Here is a 21,078-nt window from a genome sequence, read left to right as displayed (position 1 = left end):
TTTTGATCAATTCTACCCCCAAGGGGATAAAATAGGGGATGGAAATATTACTTCGTAACGCAAGCGAAGCCGCGGGCAAAAGCTCGTAGATTCATAAGTACCGTCGATGCTGAGGTGAATATATTTTAAAGGATACATAATGTGTAGTGATATTGTCCAAAAAGAGAAAAATTAGACGTAGGGTAGCTAAGATTAATCTTCTGCCATATCTCCACAGTCAGCATTTGCCACTAACTCTACAAATGTTTCGATTGAATAAAAGCTCGATACACGCGCTTACGAATCTATGCAAACAAAGTTAAACGCTTTTTCTACACGTTTGAATTTGTGACGACTTGTCGAGGTTTGGCAAGCATGCGGACGAGGAATTCCACTAATGTTTACCAACGGATTCCTCCAGCTGCCGCAGTTACGCGATTTTGTGGCCACAATCTATGTTTGCGTCGAAATATCGGCAATAAATAAATTGAAAAACTGTGTATTGTACCTGTGTAATAAAAAGAGATTAACCTACGTAAAATCTCAAAAGAACTTTTATTATATTAGTGTTCTGTTCCAAAAAAAAAACGGTTTCACGAGCGTTTCACATATCGTGAAGACACGAATAAAGCAAAAAGTACCTAGGTAACTTTAAATATAGCTTATTCCAATAAATAAGTTATTTCATACAAGCAGATTTCGCATTTATTTCTTGCTCACATATTGTAGACAACGAGCGAAAGGTAAATAGAAATACCACCATTTTGGATTCCAACTTTTATGAACACAATTTATACATTCGTTAAATCCAATCTTTATTAACACAAGTCATACGTTGATACTCAAATAACAAGATTCCATTCATATAACAAACCCTTTGACCATTCATAGGTACGCTCTGTTCCATTGAGAAACGTATTCGCAGTGCATTACGTCAAGGTTATCTCATATCGGTTGGACTTTACTTAGGGTTGCCGACCATGTTATAATTTAACATTTATTGTACTCGACCTTGTTGTTCCAATAACACTTGCTATATTTTAAAATAACAGGTACAATAAATTTTATATAATGACAAACTTTATAAATAATAGATGCATAAATATTATTTTTACGGAAAATGAAAATAATACACTCTTACTTTTATAACTATTTTTGTGAATTAAACTATTTTCTTAATACTTTCTTTATCTTTTCATTCATATTCTCTATTTAATCCACAAAAGATATAAGGTCTTAAGGTGTATACCGACATAAATTTACAATAAGTTAGTACCCGTATAATTAACGAACTTTACTTTAGAACTGTTATAAGCAAATAGATAAGCTCATTCGACAATTTACGTAGAGGTTCAGTTTAAGCTTTAAAGCTGTTATCACATAAGTTTCGAGGTCATTCCATTAAGATTATGAAAAGCCCGCATAAAACCATAATATTTATGTTCAAACTTAAGTTGGCGGTTGTCGTACCCTTGTTACCTATATCAACAGTCGCTACCTGCCAGGCAGAGGTAGTGTTAAGTAGTTTGTAGTCTCAATAGCATTAGTGTGTTAGAGTTATTGAAGTTTTATATAACATTACTATACGAATTTTAGTTGAAGTAGTGATAAGGGTTGATAGACGCCCTTTTATCCTTTTTTAGACTTTTACAGTCGCGTTCGATAAAATTGTACGAATACTTAGCCTATTCAGGTTTTGTTAGGAATAAACTTAATAGTGTGGTATTGTGTGAAAGTCATAAACAAATTAAATTTAAAAGGTTATATTTGAATTTGGAATTGCATTTGGAGTTATATTCGGATTTAGAACAGTCGGGTGTTCCAATAAACAGTCGAGGCACAGTATAAGGATATACAGTATTTTATCTTCATACAAACGCACGAAACGCAAGCCACGCCTACTCGCCTCGAGGTAAGTAAACACTCGGTACACGCAGTGTCGTGAATGTGCCACGGTGACGAGCGGGTGATGTGACGGTTTTTTTTAGAAGTATATTTTTTTGTTTCATGATTATATGGCGAAGAAAAGTTATAGACTATATTGTGCTGTTTTTAGTTGCTTCAATTCATCAATAACACATCCAGATATAACATTTTTTAAACTGCCTGGAAACTCCGAAAGTTAAGACAATTACAATGATTTTTATGTTAATACTAGATACTTAATCTACTAGGTACTACTACTACTAAATTAGATTAGTTTTTAATTAATATAATTTGATATTTAAAAAAATACGTATTATTGTTGTAATTTTGGTTCAGTAGACAGGTGTTAGTTTGTTATTTGAGGTTATCCCTCTTCTAAATTAATAGAATAAAACTATATCAGACGACCCGCGTGGCGGAGCGGCTACCATACCGGTCTGACGCGCAAAGGGTCCAGGGTTCGATCCCCGGCCAGACAGATGTCTAAATGATGAATTTAGATTTCTGTTTCTGGGTCTGGGTGTTTGTGTATTTGTCTATGTGTGTGTACATGGCACCCACGACACAGGGAATCCTATGAGGGGCTGTGAGTGTAGAAAGCGTTTATTTAGCGTTTATTTCTTCGACCAATTTACAACTTTTATTATTCCCGCGCAAAATAAAACTCGAAACTGTTGATAAACGAAGGGCTTGCTTGCACAACGCACGCGTCGTATTTATTCGTCGTCGCGCGGCGCAACAAAGGCTTAGGGCGTGGCTTAGCAGCCTTTCGGCACCCGTTTGTTCGCGCGATATGCCGCCGAGGGACTATTCTGAATGAGGTAATATAAATATTAGAAAATGAGAATTGATCTTAATTTATTTAGATCAATATTTTATTATTGTTGTATTATTTTAAGATCGTCAAAAATAAGAAACTACCATTTGAAAAGTATTTTCTTGATAGGTCAACACCTTTGTTTACATTTTGGACACCCAATTATGAATCGGAGTATAGATTATATTAAAATTATTATTAAATATTTAAACTAAATTTTGCATAATTTGTGTTAATTTATAAGCTATCATGTCGAACATATTTCATATTTTATTGTTGTAACTGTCAAGTACCCAATTATAAGAATAGTTTTTATTACGTAATATATACATATTAAGAAACATAACATGCATTTTCATTCAACACTTTCTATATAATTAACTATAGCATTCATTTGTTTAAATAAAAAAATACAACATTTACAATCAAAAAATTTAAAAGAAAGTCAAGTATGCAGATGTAATTAAAAAACTGTAGGCAGGCAGCCCTAACGCGTTACCGTGCCCAGCGCAACCGTAGGTATCTAATTCAAGGACAGGGCCGAGTTAAATTACTGTATATCCTTATACTGTGGTCGAGGTAAATCTCCCTTTTAGGTAACAATGTCTAGCCAAATACATCGCCCGATCCGGCTTTCCTATTTTCAGAATCGGCGAGTGGTGACTTTATATGCAACACAATCGTTTATCTATTGCCACTATCGTGACTTCGAATCCAACAGCAGTGAATATTTGAAGTATTTTATAGCACTACAATATAGCAAACGCAAAATATCAATATATTGGATGCTTCATAAAAGCAAAATATTTATTTATAAGTTAAATTTCGGAAGTGTCGCACCCTCGTTACCTTTTTGGCAACTATCAGTGCCTGCACCCTTTCAATTCCCGCTGATAGTATGTTAAACACTCTATATTACTCACAGATGACCTATTTATTTAGTTAATCAACACTAAGAAACTGAAAAGACCACTAAAACTCATAAAGATGAAATTATTCCCTAATGACATACCACGAAAGGCAAATTTGTGCGTATTTGAAGAAATTGTCTCAAGTGTTAAAAGTAAAATAAAGGTCGTTTCATTTCTATATTTTCTATACATAAAAAAAAAAAAACATATTTCTTCCAACGTTCTTCCTACTATAACATCAATAACAAACAATAACAGGAAAATAAAAGATAAGAACATACAATAAGTTCCGAAGCTTGTTTGCAGAATACAAATAAACAAAAAATATTAACTACAAATAACGAGTAGCAAAAATATTAATTATCAATAACGTAACGTTATAGCAACCTCGCAAAAACGGGAGATATCAAACACAGACCACACAACACAACACGAACACTGTTGGTTGTACACTAATTGTTAATTACATCCACGTTAGCAACGTCCAATAGCAAATTAATAAATAGAAGAAACGTCGGCACGGCCGCGCAGGAAGCGAGTGAATTTGTTCCGCCGTGCCAATACAAACAAGTTCATTAATTAATGTAACGTACCCGATAGGGATGTGCTTACATATTCGTGATGTATGTCGATGTTGAATAAAATCATAAATCAAGGAATAAATTAATAACATAACAACAACGCAACACTGGACAACGCATCACTGAAATAAATCAATGACAACTAATTTAATCATTCTAGGCAACGACGCATAAGTCGATTAATAGGATGACTTTTATAAACCGATTTTAATGACAATTGCTATAATTATTTATACATACAGAAAATTAATTAATACAAATCTTTTGCCAGTTTTAGGAATTAAACACTAACAGTAAGTATATTTCTGCCTTATATCCGCAGTACGTTTCCCTCTAATGGTATTAACCCTATATTTGACTGTGTGCACTTAAATGCACATTCTCATCAGATTTTTTTTTTTCTGAAAAACGCAACATCGAATCTTTTTAATAATAACTCAAAGCGACTTAGCAAACGTTTCTTTACGTCAGAAAATGAAATCTATATGTGTCTCGTTCACACATTGTCAGTCGTAAACAAAATAGCGAGCCGTCGCTCAGCGCCTGCGCAACGCTCTCTAAGTATCTAATTTTATCTGAATGAAATTAAGTTATATGTATGAAATTTATATAATTTTACTTTCTGTAAGCTTTATGCAATTTTTTCGTGATATTATTTTTGACATATAATGTTTTGAATATATAGCAATTCATGACTTTTGTTATGTGTGCATTAAAATGCACACTACTAACGACATACACTATTACTGTTTGTGAATATTGTATCTTTAAATGCACATTGCCAACTTTGCTACTATATACTAAGGTTCTGCACCCAAGGTAGGGGTAGGGTAAATAAGGTTCAGACAGAGTTTTTTTTTTTATAATTCATAACTGCCATTCACATTTCCCCCTTTCTCTAAATTCCCAGTCCTTAGCTTGCTTTTTTTTCTTTCATATGACTGGAGGTCGAAAAATTCTAGCTTTGGTGTCTAAATTGCGTAATTAAATCCGACGTAGAATCCAGCAAATTTTAGAAGGTGAATTCCAGATGTGTAGTTCTCATCAAGACGTCTCTGAACTCAAGTCCTGTCCAATCAATAGCGTGTTCTGTCAAAAATGTAAACATCTCCAATCATGATGACTCGAGAACATCTGCAATATCAATCCCAGATAAGACCAAATTCCCACTTGAGATCGGCCATAGATGCGCCACTAGCCCTGAAGACAAAGCTAGAATGCCTCAGAAAAGTATATTTTCTTACCACAACCTTCAAACAAGTGGAATAAGGTCTACTCATATGCTCAAATTTAATACAGCATTATAACGGAAAAATATAGATTAAGGTTTAAACAGACAAGTCGCTTTATACCGTACAGATGTGATTAGCCATCTTTAGTATTGTCTTTACAGATTTTGGACATCTTCGTTTGTAATTCCTGGTTGCTGTTTCGCCATGAGAACAGTGGTAAACAAAAATTATTGCCACTCACAAAGTTTCGAGTCGCTTTATTTGGGAAACTGCGTTTTTTGGAAGGAGGTCTTCTAATGTCTCAACTCAACTAAAATATCTCAAAACTTGTCGATATGTCATAACTTCCGAGACTTTTATCTTTAGTATTTTCAAAATGTATGATATTTTTTGTTTTTTAATTATTTCTTAGTTTACCGAGTACTTGGCGGTGTGCATTTAAAGACATTTTTTTTTCTCGTGAACCTGGCAGTGTGCACTAAAAGGCACATACTATATCCTGAAAACTGAATTTCAGCGATTTTTCTTTTATTTTTCCTAATATCCTTATAAGCCAATTAACGCAGGGAAGTAGCAAAAAAATATTTTTTTAGGGTAAAATTCTCTGCCAAGTATAGGGTTAAGCGTGTGATAAATATGAACAAGATAATTTATAATATATAACGTTATTGTAGAAAAATATAACACTATTACATACATAGTATATATTAATCCGCTATAATATATATTTCGTTATAAAGTTATAAAACACAATTATCCGTTATAACGATAACTAACAGATATTTTTATAAGAACCAACCCTAATATATAGCAAATGCAGGTTGTGCCCGATGACCAGCGCGCGCGCATGTGCAGGTCAACGCCCGATTAATTCACTCGATAGTTCTAGTTTCACGTTTATCAACTAATAAAGATGTTTACTTGTTTTGTAGTGCTGTTACGAAATGTCCACCTACATTTCAAAGAATAGCGAATATAGTACCTACAATAAAGTTAGTATAGTTTGTGGCACAAAATAAAACCTTTTCTTGTTGTTAGAGAAATTCTTGAATATCCTTGTCATTTCGTTTTTATTTCATACTTTGTAATTGATAGTACCGAGGGAAAAGACTTTATTCCGTTGTTCTTTGTTATTGGAAACTTCTAGGAAAGACTGTTTCCTAAAATTATGTCAGAAGTTTGCACTGTATAAGTTATACTGCGAAAACTAACTTTTTTGTTTTGGTACTATCCTTCGTAAATATTTTATTTTCATTTTTTATTTGATCCAATAATGGGTTTTCACTCATATCAAATCGAACCTACATTAAAATAATAGTATTAAATAAAATAAACAAGTCATTCATGAGTTCTTTCTTCATTAAGCTTTTACTGAGATTATATAACTCGTTTCAATAATCATTCTATTTCAAAATGGCGTCCGTATTATTCGTGTCTCGTTCATCTTCCACTAATGTGGGCAAGTATTATATAAGTGATTAACCTTCGTATCACCTTTGTATTTTTAGATAAAACAAGTTGTACTGTGTGCTGCAATTGTTTTAAATAAATAATGTTATTATTATTATTATTTAAAAAGTATGTAATTAATAAATTATTGGTCAGACATTAATCAATGCCTGTACGCGCGGTACAGTTCAAACTTATTTACGAATATTCTATGTAAACATCCTAAAATACCGCTTTCCAACGAAACAGGAAAATGCGTGCGTTATTCAAAGTTTGAATGTAACAGGTATTTTCTCCTTTTGTATTTTTATTTGAAGGATAATAGTTTTTGTCAGTAAACTGCCATTAAATAACTTCCTTAAACTCTTTTGTAATTGGACGTAGTTATGCAAAATAGATCCAACCACAAAAAACTAGCTTTTAAGAAAATACCTCTTTTTGCATAATCCATTTTGCATAACAACGTACAATTGATACATAAAAGTATTTGATTCGTACCAAATTTTCCTAAAGAAAAAATACAAAATATTTAAACGCACTTTAGTATAACTACACAATGAAAAATAATGCTACGTATCTTGCTTAGATACATACTTTTTACGTTTATGATGGACACAATTTTTGTCACGTGCCAATGAACTAAGTACCGTATTAAAACCCTATTTATTAATTAGTAGTTTTCAAGCTCCATTTATTCATCAATCTTTTTTTTTATAATATAGAAATAGCAGACGAGCATGCAGTCCACCTGATGGTAAGTGGCTACTGCCGCCCATGGACATCTGTAATCAACCCCAGATAGGATTAGGTATTCCTATCTGAGGTCGACCACAGATGCGCCGCTACCCCTGAGGACTAAACTGGAGCACCTCAGAAAAGCATGTCTGCCTCACATCCTTCAAACCAGAACACAGCAGCGCTTAACACTGTAGTTAAATCAAAATCGAAATTAAAATCATAACCCTGTCAAAAACAAAGAAACAGCGTACACAAATAAATTAATCAGTCTTCAAAACTTCAATAACAAGATGAATAGGAGCAATCCGCTCTCTGCTTGGTTAGTAATTTGTTAGATTGCTTTTTGTATGGCCAATATAATCAGACGATTATTCATGTCGCCCGGCACTAACTTAATTAACGGCTTTCGACCGTCTTGTGTAGACGTCCACGAATTTGTGATATTGTCTATCTATATCTTTATTTCAATAAACGAAACACGTATATGTATATTGAGTTTTTTATTTCGTAATCTAGGTGGAAGGTGTGGCTGTTTTTTATAACATAGGAGTAGACGAGCGTGCAGTCCACCTGATGGTAAGTGATTACTGACGACGCCCATGGACATCTGTAATCAACCCCCGATTGGATTAGATATTCCTACCTGAGGTCGGCCTCACATGCACCGCTACTCCTGAGGACTAAGCTGGAACGCCTCGGAAGTCTGTCTCCCTATAAGAAATAGGCTGGTACTACGAAGGGTAATGTTTTCGAGCGTATGTACATTGTACATATGTATGTATGGATGGAGAGACTGATGGATGGATGGATTGGACTGTAGCTTACAGTTCACGTGATGGTTCCTTTGCTACTACAGTCATCTAAAAGCTAATCTTAATACACCCTCAACTTCATACATCCCCTAATAAATCTGACTAACCCAGAATCCAAAAACATATCCGACATTCAAATAACTAAATCGTTTAAACTCCACAACTATTGTACTTACATGCACATTTTCCTCGAGGACTAAAGCCATAGACCTCAACTAATTATATTCTACTCACATCGACCAACTAACAACGGAATACTTCGGAGTCTAACTGATTCTAGAGGCGTAATTAATCGCCAACAGGAAGACATAATTCAACTGGCAAACGGCATCTGGCGACACGACACGTCGTCGCGAATGATGGAGCGATATCCGAAAGTTTTTTTCCTAATTTAATCAATATACTGTATGGATAAGGATACGGGTATTAGGGTTCTGTAGCACGGGAACCATATTACTAAGTGTCCGTTGTGTGTCCGTCTGTGACAGGGCTCTATCTCTTGAACTGTAATGGACAGACACGCGATTTTTTACATTAGCCACTATAGTAGTATAACTTACTAGTATAAACATTAAACATATTAGCCACTATTACACATACTAGACAACAATAAATAAGTATCTACTACAAAAAGTTAGAAATGAACAATGGCCCTCATACAAGCAACCTGTGTTTTTTCAGTGTTTTTAGTTTATTTATTGAACCGAAACCGTTAAGAGCTTTAAAGATTCAAAATGCACGTGTTTTACATAGATGTTATGGTAGCAAATACTAAAAATAAAATAAGTTGCGAATCGGAGTCGCTATGCATAATTAATTTAAAAATATAGCGTTAAATACTTCAAATTGGTACGGAACCCTCAGTACGCGAATTCAGCTCGTGCTTACCCGAATTAGTGAACAAGTATACAAACATTTTTTACACGATCTCCGCAGCAAATTCATTTACAACCGCATCGATCAACTTCATACTTAGGTACAGTCAGCTTCAGAAGTAGATGAGCAGATAAAGATAACAAAAATACCTATACACCCAAGCGTTCATAGGTAGCGAAGCATCATAATTAGATGAGCACCGATATGTGCAAAAATAGATTATCATCATACGATTCAAATGTTTTATAGTTAAACTAAAAATGAAAAACATAATTAGTAATATACCAATAAAATGATTAACCGTATCCACGGAAAGTTGATATTAAATCAAATATATATTATCTCGGTTAGTCTTATGCTCACTAAAATATTTATTTTTATTTACATCCTAATTATATATATTACATAATAATAATTAATATCAAATGTAAATATAAATAAAATGATCATAAATAATCTTTTGTATATATTTATACATTAAACAAATAAAATAATCATTTCATATTTTTCAGCTGCATTTGAACTCTTTTGACACTACGATGTTCATCTAATTATGATGCAAGCGGTGCTTAGCTACTGACCAACGCTTGGATGTGTATACTGTATAGGTATTTTTGAAATCGTCTGCTCTTCTACTTCTGAAGCTGACTGTACCTATACCTCGGGACGTAAGTAATGACATCCAATATGCCATGGTGGTGGTTGCGTCTAGGACAGATAATGTGAGTTAATTTACGACGGGGCGATAAACGTGTGTTGGTTGGGGTGATACTAGCGGCTTTGGCGCCGAAAATACACCGGGATGACGAAAAATTACGAGGGTGAACATATTTTGAAAAGTAAAACAACCGAAAATAGGACAACTTTTATCGAATTCCATACTCTAAAAAGTAAAATGTAAAATAGTATGAAGTTAAGGTAAAATTAAAAAAAAGTAAAACGATCGAAAATGGGGCAACTGGTATCGGATGTTATACTGTAAAAAGTAGAATGTAAAATAGTATGAAGTTAAGGTAAAATTAAAAAAAAGTAAAACGATCGAAAATAGGACAAATGGTATCGGATGTTATACTGTAAAAAGTAGAATGTACAATAGTATGAAGTTAAGGTAAAATTTTGAAAAGTAAAACGACCGAAAATAGGGCAACTGGTATCGGGTTTGGAAGGTGGTAGAACCCGTTGTGGTTCGACTCCGGCGGCACCACCGCCACACCTATTTCTACCTAATAACAGCAGTGTTAAGCGCTGCTGTGTTCCGGTTTGAAGGGTGTGGTAAGGGAGACAGACTTTTCCGAGGCGTTCCAGCTTAGTCCTCAGGGGTAGCAGCGCATCTGTGGCCGACCTTAGGTAGGAATATCTAATCCTATCTGGGGTTGATTACAGATGTCCATGGGCGGCAGTAGCCACTTACCATCAGGTGGACTGCATGCTCGTCTGCTACTCCTATATTATAAAAAAAAAAAAAAAAAAAAAAATACTGTAAAAACGTCAAATCTAAACAGAACGAAGTTTAAGCAAGATTGTACTGATTTTTTGTCGATTTCATCGCGAGGCTACTACCACAACACTTGTTTATCATTTATATAAGCCTTTTGCTATAATAATGAAAGGTTATAATGAAAAATATTTATGACATAATTATAATGAAAATACAAGTTCTGTTCGGCATATTGTACATATTATTTTCTAGTGATTTGAAAAGTAGGGTCCAAATGATCACTACCATATTAGATTTTAAAGTGCATATCTGATGTTCGTAAATCGTAATACATCTATCTTATTAATACTTCTTAATATGGATACTCGTATTAATTCTAATACTTCTGTTCTATTAAAGAAAAGGTCATTAAGATATATGAGCATCAAGGTAGGTCACATAATATGATAGATGAGGTCACAGCACGAAGACGAGCTCAAGCTCGTTAGAAGCGCTGCAATCGAACCCGGGATTGTGACAAACTTAAATTAGGTACATTGCATCCATTGACGAACGAATCAAATGGAATCCAAATGTATGAAAATAAATATTATTAAAGTGCCAGTATATGGCATAGATTAGTAAAGATACTTCGCCGCCTTGAAATTGAATGAAACCACAAACGGCTTATTTGTAAGTTCTTTTTTTGAATTCTTGACAAATAAAAATATTTTTAGAGAAAATTTACGAATAAATAACTAATACTGCGTAATTTATATAATAAATAAAAAATTATTTCAAATATTTTAGGGACATTTTAGCACGGAGATTTGGCAAAACTTTTTTACGCAACTATTTCAATTGTCAAAATTGGTTACGTTTTCTTGTTAGGAGTGAGTCATCTTTACTAATCTGTGGTATATGGTTATTATTTTTAATATTGTACGCAGTAAATTTGGACGCGAATTTAACCCTTGGATGTAAAACTTGTAGGGAGTAACGGGTTTAAGAGAATATATCTATAAATTCTTTTAAATCCAAGTATGTGTGATGCTACATGAAAATAGTTTCAAAAAGGAAATCCACGGTCACGATATACAGGAATATAGCCTGCTACATCTGCATTACACCAAAAATAATAATAAAACTCGCCGCGGCTTCGTTCACCATCTATTTTTTGTTAACAACGTATCACTCACAATCCATATCGCTGATATAAATCTCGCACAAAAAACTTCATCCGGAGTCTATTTGTTTCACACTCTGTATGATTGTAGCAATCCATTTAGTTAGTTTGCGAGTAGATCGTAGATTATCGAGTTACTCCTGTTTCAGGCGTCTCGCAAATTGGACGCGGCGATAATTAATTTGCGAAGCTCGGACTACAAATTTTGAGACAGATTCTAATGAAGACAATTTGTTTTATATATTGGATTTAATTAACTTTTTATTGTAGACGTATTAAACGCATAACCTCAGATAGGATTAGAAAGAGAAGAAAAAAACGAAAACCTGACAACAAAACTAACAAGGTTAATCAAAATTTCTTCTAAAGTTCTTTATGGTTCTAAAGTGCGCGATTGAAAATTTCCATGACATGGAAAATATAAATATCGTACATCGTATAAGTACAAATATAGAACCATATTGTAATCAATATAATTTAAAACACAACAGTTCCCGCACGCCGTTATAATTGGAATATCGAATAAAAACATAACGGCTTTCGAAACCAAAACCAGTAAATTAACATTCATTCTGTACCGGGAATATATCACCCAATAAATTATACAATGACAGATGAACACACGCGTTTTCATCTCACGATGGCACTTTAGGGCTGACTGCCCATTGGCTGCTATCACTTGAGCAATTAGTAGATTTACGGCCCTTATTAATACTCAATCTAACCAATGTTGCCTATCTATAATCAGAGTTAATTGGTTTATATTTAAATGATCGATTATTTTCCAAGTAAAAATTATATAAGTGAAAAATACTGTACACTTCTTAATCAGCATAATTAAAACTATCAACACTTTACTCATGCTTTGATTGGAATATCGAATAAAAACATGAAACGACTTTCGAAACCAAACCTAGTAATTAACCGACATTAAGTGCCGGGAATATAACATCCAATAAATTAAACAATGACAGATGCACACATTCATCTCACGATGACACTCTAGGGCTCACCGCCCATTGGCTGCTATCACTTGAGCAATTAGTAGATTTACGGCAGTTTTAAATACTCAATCTATCCTATTTTGATCTATAACCAGAGTTAATTGCTGTATATTTCAATGATCGATTATTTTCTAGGTAAAAAATACATAAATGTCATATACCGAACCACTCTTTTATCAGCATAATTAAAATATCAACACTTCACTCATGCTTTAATTGGAATATCGAACAAAAAAAATAAAAACAGCGGCATATGCGCACATGCGATTCATCTCACGAAGTCACTTCTTAATTAAACTTCAAGAAACCATTTTAAATAGGCACTATTTGTAATTAAAGAAATCTAAACCGCGTATAGTAATTACCCATTTCATATTTATTCATACTGACATTTAATAAGTGCCACCCACAGATAAGTAGCCGATATAGATATCTCACCGCGCTGTAATTGAAGGAAGCTGTTAAATGACTTAAACAGCTGACAATTCTGTCAGCCATTTAATGGCTGTCATGGTGTAATTTACGCGGAATAATGCCGACATGCGCAGTAAAGACACGCAATCGAAGAAAAAGTACGAAAATATATCGTTTCATTCGTAAACGATCTAAAAACTACATTTTTAAGATCAAACACGAAAATAATTGACAGTGACAATTGTCAAAAGGTTACATTTTCTTGTTAGGAGCGAGTAATCTTTAATAATCTATGGTACCACCGTAGAAGTATATTTCGTTTCGTTCCATACTAAAATGTCTCAATTCCGCGATATTATTATTCTAACATATGGGCTACATAACAATAAGTAATGTGAGACGCGCGTTACTGAAAGAACTATTTCTACCGTATTCAGTTACATCGAATTAGTAAACAATTAACAGAGATATGGAGGCGGATCACATATCAACACGCGATTTGAGGGGTAAATTGTTCACGCTACAAAACATTTGATTTATGTATGAATAGAGATTACCAATTAATTGAACCAAACTACATGAACTGACATGATTTATGCGGGTGCGTATTTCGTGGACTATCAATTAATTGAATTAAAGATAAATTAAGATAATTGAAATTAGCTATGAAGGATATTAAATTACGTTTTAATTGATTAGTATGTGAATAAAGTAATATACTTAATAATGAGTAATACAGTAATATACTATAACTTAATAATAATAAGTAAACTTATAAGAATCAAATAAAGCAAAAAAGGCAGCTTATATTTAGCGGTCACAAGAAAAACAGAAATGAAAAGGGTTTCGAGTTCAATCCCCGGCTAGGTAATTATTTACATCAATAACACCCACAAAAGGAACCCTATTTTGCTGCTTTGAATATAAAATATTAATAAAACTTCAACAATAAACTCCTTCAACAATAAATTCCCCTTTTTAAGATTAACAAAAAGTCTTCTAAAAGCAGCCATTTGAGAATTTAAAAAAATATAATTATATAAAATAAAAAATTATAAACGCTATTTAGAGATCAACTTCTAAAGAATAGAGTGAACAAATGAAAATGAAGTGCTTATTAATTTTTTCCTCCGGCAACATTATTGTCCGACTGACGCTGGAAAATATTTGGCTTCATTGTTCAGGGCTCTTTGAGTTGTAAGTAAAAGTATTAAATTAAAATTTCTTTCTTGCGTAGTCAGAAAGAATCTTAATATCTTTGATAAATAAAGCTATGTAGACAGTTCAAATACTTTTTAAACAATAGAGATCTTTGACAAAATGGCGCATATTTCGTTGTTAAACTTTGTGTAATATTTTACGGCTTATTATGAATTTAGGTTTTAAAAATACTGATATCTACTTGAAATCCAACTTTCTTCGCTGAATGACTGGGATTTGAATCAAGTCTGATTTTTCTAAGTATAGCATAGGTACTCAAAATTAATGGTAACTTTATCGGTAAAGGAAAAAATTCGTGACGTACTCGTACATGTCTGCGAGTTCAGTAAAGAAAATTCTTAAATTTTCGTGAAGAATCCATATTTTGCTCTAGTGTGGTGGATTACAGCCTATTTAGAATAACAACAGTGTTAAGCTATTTTGAAGGTCTGGTTTGAAGAGTGTAGTAAGGGTGACATACTTTTCCGAGGCGTTCCAGCTTAGTACTCAGGGGTAGCGGCGCATCTGTAGCCAACCTTAAGTAGGAATATGTAATCGTACCTGGGGTTGATTACATACGTCCATGGGCGGCAGTAACCACTTACCATCAGGTGGACTGCATGCTCGTCTGCTACTCATATACACAATAACTCCTATAATAAATAGCTTATAAAAAAAACTGTTCCGACTCAGAGAGGACACCAATTCCCAGCATGAGCACAGTAATGTATTAATGATAAGCATAATTCAACCGCTCAGAGTCCTGCGCTGGCGATTTGAAAGCGATCCTTGTTTTCTTTAATCCGGCATATCGATTGCAAAACAGACGCCACAGAAATGTAAGCTTGACAGGCACTTGTGAGGACTTATCACCGCGACTTAGTGAGGAACATTATTAGCATATTAGCACAAGTACCCTTATGTATTAATAAAAATCAACTTATGTTTCTTTAATTTTTATTAGTAACTGCGAAATGTAATTCGCGCCAAATATCCGCCATTTTGTTTTTCGCTACTTCGATTTGGTACTTCAATAATTAAAAAAAACGTTTAAATATTACTTCGAAAATAATAATGAGGACTATCACAAATTATCACTACTCTAGATATATTCTTAAAAAGGTGAAAATTATCAGGTATCACGTTAATAACGTCATTAGTGCCATTAGCCAACGTTATTGGAACGTAAACTTGCTTCTTTTTCATTCAAAATCGTTTGAAAAACAAGTTCGGAAATAATAATCACTATTATCACAAATTATCATCACTGATAAATGATAAGTGTTACTACCCTTCAATTATTTTTAAAAAGGTGAAAATTATCAGGTATCACGTTAATAACGCCATTAGCGCGATCACAACGTTATTGGAAAGTAAACAATACGGAGCTAATCTCGCCGAGGTGATTACTGTATCCGCCTCACGCCATAACGCCACGTAAGCCCAACGACAATAGACCGCTAATCGCTTGCTCATCTCACAGGTGTTTTAGTTAGGGCTGCCACAAATAATATAATGTAATATTATAAATGTTTCGGATTTGTGTACTACATATTCTTAATATTGAAAAGGAAAGCAATAGATGATTACAAACGTCCTCTATATTTTTGTAAGTTTTTTTCTATTTACATGAAAACGTTAACAAAGATGTCGAGGTGAGCAGTATTAGTACTTTAATTTGTGCAGTAAATAAAAAAAAATATTTTTGCTTTTATTTCGTATTGAAAATGTTGGTATTGGTTATATTTCTTAAAGTTAGATTTTTTTGGCAACCTATCCTAATCTTATTGAGAACCTAAAAGTGCTACTGCAAGAAACCATTAAATACTTTCATCATACAGAAATACGTCAAAATATGTCAGAATGACCAAATAATCCTAAAAAAGCTACTATCATTTTCAGGTATGTAGATAATTTTTTTTATATAGCTCATTCTAAATGGCACTACTAATACATGTACTAAATTTTATATACTACAATCACTAATACTTTAGGAATACATCATATTTTTACATAATGAAACTATTAAGAAAAATAATAAAGTTACATCCGGAAAAAGGTCGACAGCCCTAGCTGTAGTTAACCCTACGAATTGTCAATAAGGGGAGAGCGCCCCCCGCCGGGTCGACTTGGGAGGTCTCGTTGGATCCCCGAATTAATAGCCTACAAGCCACCTAGCGCCATCTGTGTCTTGTTTTACGAACCTCACCATGTTCGGGGATTCATATTCTTGGAAGATGTACGTACAGTTGTTGTACAAGTGGCTAAATAAAAACTTATGGCTCCATGTTAGGATTAAGTAATGGATACATACATGAGGAGAGACAAACAACCAGTGAGTGTTTATTCGTATCTAATACCAGTAAGACGTTTGCCTGGATGGAAATCGAACCTGGAACCTCATGGCAGTCCAATAATATACCATAATGTGTCATAATGGGTATGACTTTTATGGTCATACCCATATGAATGATAAGATATCTGCTTAGCCGGAGATCAAACCCGGAACTCACAAGCAGATCGGCTCAATAATCATTGCAAAAGAAGAATAATAATCATACCCATTGTGCAACACGGATTATTATCAAAAGAATTATTTTTAGTTAAAAAAAAACAAATTAAACTGAAAATCACTCACTCGGATTTTCTAACATTCGAAATAGTTAAATTTCATTTTAGGGTTCTAGTAAGTAGCTATCATCGGAATTTGAACAGCAATGGCTACACAAGGAAAGAATGGCACCGTTTTGAGCCTTAAAGCGATTAAAATTCCTTGTCTCATCTCATTACCCTAAGACCCCCGCCTGGAAGCCTTTCTGAACATTCCGTATTCAACTATCAACATAACTATGTCACTACATGTCAACCGTACCTTCTGGACGATTGGCACCACGTCAGGTCGGTTGGTTAACGATTGATTAAAGTTAAGATTAAAAACTAATTGAGGATGATCGTAAAAACAAAAACCCAACGGTTTAAAAATGCAGTATGCTCCTCTCACAATTTAGAAGAATCCAACGAAACGTCATGTAAAAATCCCACAAGCTGTTTAGGCTGCAGGGCCAAAGAATGAGACTAACATTCGTAAGCTCGAAAATGAAAAAAACGATTCGTAAAACACCAATCAAATTAAACATTCAAATACATATTAAACGAGTATACGCTGATATGACTATATATAGTGTACACCATTCTTTCTGAACTACGGATAATAACACCAGACCGGTTTGTGAATCACTGGTTAAAGTAAACAAGAACAACGGCGTATAAGAACAGTATCAAAAAGGAAATCCATTTGAAAACGAAACAATATTTATAAGACATTTTCACTGTTAAATAATTCCATTTACAAATATATTAGGCGAATAACATATAATTTGAAATGATACCTTATAATTTAACAAAATATAAGCAAACAATATTTATAACTTTATTTAAATTTTGACGTTAATTAATTCTTACTTCGACCGGTCGTTAAGGAACCGGCCCCAGTAACAAAGACATATATGGACAATAGCCCATTCAAATGTTAACCACATAAACAGAATAGTAGGAAATAGATAATAATTCATTGATAACCTGTTATATTGGACTCAATAAATTGTATTTGAGTTATTAGCATAGCTGATATATTAGTTAATTTTGCATCAAAAATAAATATATTCATCTAATATTTCTACTATATAATATAAATAAACTAATTAATTCTACGAAACAAATTATATATTCAAAACAATACGACAAATAAAACCATTATGGCGATTTACATATAATACATTTTGACATCAAAATGTAAACTGCTTATTTATATTATGCAAATTGAAATTCCCATACATTTGGTACAACCACAGATTTATCAATAAAATTAACATATCAAAATATACAAACAACAAACAAACAATGCTCAACGCAACATTGTTATAACTACCGAGAAATGAGTAACGGCGGATACAGCTATAAAAACATTTGGTAAAGTACGCACAAACGTACAGTGAATAAAATTATCATCAGCATTTCAATGGGTCGTTACGTCTCGAAGGCTCTCGTCTCATCCCCATCAACATGACCCTTTTACAAATAACTCAAATGACGCTTCAAAATTCAAATGTCAACCTTAAAACTTTAACCTAAGATTATGTAACGCTTGACCGCCGTTCGTACGCATGGCCCGATGACAGTTATATGGAAAACATTTAGTGCCTATTCACACGTACCACAACTACACTATGCAGTAACGACATAATATTCGCTGGCGTCTAGTGTGGTGTGGCACAATATATGGTTACGTATAAAACATTCCTCTTAGACTTTATTATTCGAATGTAAACTATAATCCTTATTTTTTATTCCAACAACAATACATTTGTCAAACTTTTTGTTGTTTTTTTTGTTTGTGCTTTTCTTAAACTACATGTATGTATTATAGCTATAGTTTCTTGTAGTCTTGTCTACTGACTAGACAACTACACGATCATGTCTTTATCATAAAGTTAGTGTTAATTTAGACGACAAGATGTGGTCCACCTAACTAATCCTATGCATTGTTATATTTGCACACGATCACATAATTATCATGACCATGCAGTTTTTTTTTTTTTTTTATAACTCATATAGGAGTAGCAGACGAGCATGCAATCCAACTGATGGTAAGTAGCTACTGCCGCCCATGGAAATTTGTAATCAACCCCAGATAGGATTAGAGATGTGGCGTCGTCATGGTGTAGTGTAGTTGTGGTACGTGTGAATAGGAACCAACGCCAGAAAAGGGTAATAAGTTACATGCGCATGTGGACACAGCACAATTGACCTTTCAAATATACAACGCATAAATTGAATCGACTGCACGGGTGTGCTCGACAATGGTGATGACAATGACTATGAATTACGAGGAACATATTTTAAAGAGACCGTACAGCTATAAGCAGTTTCTTAAATGAAGTTACACGAGGCCTTTTAACCTGGGTGATATCAGTAGTCAACCGCATATGATCAATCTTATATATAAAATTCACGTGTCACAATGTTAGTTACCGTACTCCTCCGAAACGGCTTTACCGATTTTCACCAAATTTTAAATGCATATTCAGTAGGTCTGAGAATCGGTTACTATCTATTTTCCATACCCCTAAGTGGGAAGGGTTGTTCACCCTTAACATTTTTTATTTATATGGCAACACAGCGTTTGCCGGGTCAGCTAGTTTTATTTAAAATTGTTTTGTTTGGTCATATCGTCATCGTCAACCCATTACTGTCCCACTGCTGGGCACGGGTCTCCTCTGAGAGTGAGAGGGATTAAATATAGATAATAACCGCGTGAATACCGAAGCTATACACATTATTTTTAAACCAACTAAAATTGCCATCATTAACATCACAGTCCATTAATATCCAATTGTCTAAAGAGGGTGTCTGTCTGGAGGGTCGCAGTACCAGACAGAATTTCCATAAATACACTTATGCATTCACATATACTTCACTTTTATCACTTCACATATTCGCAAATGTATATCCATACGAAAACAAATATATGCATAGATAGTTTCAGCCTTCAATCTAATATTTCTTCCATTCCATTTCCAATACACTTTTGTTATTTTCCGTTACGATTTTATTGTACCAGAATCTAACTGTGAGGCGATAAAAAAACATCCTTTACAAACTCAATCCACGAAATAAACCATTTATATACAAATTGTGTACAAACGTAAACAGAAGCCGGATCGATTTAGATTTGATTACACGTTCCTCGTTGAATAGACCACCGATGCTCGATCCAGTGGGCTGCCAGTATGGCGAGTTAATTTACGACTTACAGATCTAGCATAATAATGAGACAGGCAGAAAGGCGACGAAACCAATCTAATGAACGCTTCGCAATTCAACACCAATTGTTCCGCAGTCGTCGTACCTACATATTAATAGCGCGTTACTATCAACAATGTATACTACCTTAGTAACAATATACTCAAACCGTAGCACATTCGTATTGCCAACGGGCCCCCGGAAGAACAATAAGTATAAAAAGGCCTGATCAACGAGCGTCGAGCAACAAGCGCCGAATCGAAAATTCTAGTCGACTAAACAAACCGAAAATCGTTTTCAATCAGCGATTCTCGCCACGTCTAATGGAACGGTCGTATAATCCCCAAGGGCGTCGGACAATAGTCAGGAGAGGTGATTTGCATAGTCGAGTGCCTACACCAAGTATACGCACATTCGGTACATTTGCATGCCCAAAACGGGACGCCGACGGACCCGAGGACGGCGGCGAGACGCGGCGCCGCACTGATGTAATCGAACGCTCAACACTGAACAATAATAATTCAAATTCAAATTTCGAACCTTCAAATTGTAGCCTTGACATGTATTTATTGGTGTGAAATATGGCTTATGGCCCCTTTGTCACCGTTCACACCAAACGTATAATAAGACACGTGTTGCGGTTGACACAGCCTGTGTCACAGCGAACGAGCCGTCGAAAATATGGTCACAAAAAACTGTGAGAATTGAATCATTTATTTTGGAAGCGTGTCATA

The 21,078-nt window shown here is 34.2% G+C and overlaps 2 protein-coding genes across 2 annotated transcripts in view; both read right to left on the bottom strand.

Annotated features, from left to right (window-relative positions):
- Window positions 1-21,078, bottom strand: part of Hs6st (heparan sulfate 6-O-sulfotransferase) — a 229,021-nt gene that overhangs the window by 140,120 nt on the left and 67,823 nt on the right. The window lies entirely within an intron of this gene.
- The window catches only part of CTL16 (C-type lectin 16), a 445,139-nt gene that overhangs the window by 394,771 nt on the left and 29,290 nt on the right, over window positions 1-21,078 (bottom strand). The gene's annotated exons all lie outside the window — the stretch shown is intronic.

Source organism: Epargyreus clarus, unplaced genomic scaffold, assembly GCF_041222505.1.
Source record: "Epargyreus clarus isolate Ecla_fem2 unplaced genomic scaffold, WU_Ecla_fem_2.2 ptg000014l, whole genome shotgun sequence".
Classification (NCBI taxonomy): domain Eukaryota; kingdom Metazoa; phylum Arthropoda; class Insecta; order Lepidoptera; family Hesperiidae; genus Epargyreus; species Epargyreus clarus.
This window is presented reverse-complemented; position numbering and strand designations above follow the sequence as displayed.